The 1,437-nt window shown below is 64.9% G+C and overlaps 1 protein-coding gene across 3 annotated transcripts in view; it reads right to left on the bottom strand.

The window, feature by feature from the left end:
• MYO1C (myosin IC) overlaps positions 1-1,437 on the bottom strand; it is a 24,402-nt gene that overhangs the window by 19,482 nt on the left and 3,483 nt on the right. The window lies entirely within an intron of this gene.

Genomic DNA, 1,437 nt, shown 5'->3' on the forward strand with positions numbered 1-1,437 from the left:
GGTGGGCGGGGGAGGAGGCGGGACTCCCCCGCCCCGCGGGGCTCCGCCTGAGTCAGGTTTTCCAGGAGGGACGTCTTTGGTTCCAGGGTGGGGCCCGGAACCCGCGCGGCCTCCGCGTCTACACCGACCCGGAACTCACTTCCGGGCTGTGTCTACACTACGCGACCAGGCCAGGCGCTGGACGATGACTGAGGCCCTTGGCTCTCGGAGGAAGCAGGATTTCCCTCCCCTCCACCCCGACCTCGAGTCCTGGGAAAGTTAAAAATAGAACTAAATGTCCAAATACGGCCGGCGCGCCCGGGCAGGCGGAGCCTCTGTGAGGGACACTGTCCATCTCTATACACACTTTGGGGGACGCGCCCTGAGTCTTGAACCCTCCAGAAAATCTCTTTCGGTTCCCTGTCGGTACAGAATGCGCGCTCCGGGGACAGGGACAGCCACAGGGTGCCCTTGCCCAGCGCCGTCGTGGTCTGTTTCCCATACGGAAAATCAATCCGCGCCCGACCTGCGGCGTTTGGGGCCCACATCCCTGACACGCCACTAGGGCTCCTAGCTCAGATGCCACCGCGGGCGGGGGAGTGGTGGTTAGTGCTTGCAACCAGCAGTGTGACTGAGTGGTCACCTAACTGCCCTTCACCCATAATGCGTGGCGGATACCTGCCTGCAGGGATTGGGTACTCTAAGATAAAGCGGAGGCACCAGCCAGGCCCTGAATAAACACCATACCGACCCCCTTCCTCTTCTCTGCCAGGCACTCATTCCACGCATGCTTGGGGCAGACCTACTAAGAGTCAGGCCCAGGGCCAGAAGGTCGGGTCACCTTATTATCTAGTGGGGAAAGCCCCTGGGCCCATCTGCTCAGACTAAGAGCTCTGAAGCGCTTCACCCACCCCACCCCCGCTTGCCCTAGGGGAAAAAGGCAGAGCTAGGACACACCCCACCCTTGGACCAGGGCTCCCTGGGGAGGGGGTAAGGCTGTGGCAGGTGCAGGCTGCAGTCTCGCAGGGAAGGCTCATTACCTCTAGAACAACAGAACAACAGCCCGGCAGGAGCCGTGGCCTAAGGGACCCCCCCCCCAGGGACCCCGCAGGGGGCGGGGGCGGGGCCATCAGCTGGGAGCTGGGGCCCTTCCGGAGGGGGCGAGGGGCCTGGGTGCTGCTACCTGCAGCTGGGAGATGGTAGGAGCTGGCCGGGGTGGGGCGTGTTAAACTCCACCAGCAGAGGTGGGCTCCGGTCGGGGAGTGGGGCAGGGACTCAACCTCCAGCCCACCCAGGAGTGGCGAGTGCCTCAGAAGATCAGAAGACGCACAGGCCGGCACCCAGTCGAGAGATTCTGGACGGGGCTGGAGAACCGGGCGGAGCTTCGAGGCCGCAGTGCCCGCCCCGCCCGGCCCCGCCCGCCGCCGCGTCAAGCGGCCGGAATGGAGGGGACGCCGG

The sequence above is a fragment of the Tupaia chinensis genome, unplaced genomic scaffold, assembly GCF_000334495.1.
Source record: "Tupaia chinensis unplaced genomic scaffold, TupChi_1.0 Scaffold144899_1, whole genome shotgun sequence".
Classification (NCBI taxonomy): Eukaryota; Metazoa; Chordata; class Mammalia; order Scandentia; family Tupaiidae; genus Tupaia; species Tupaia belangeri.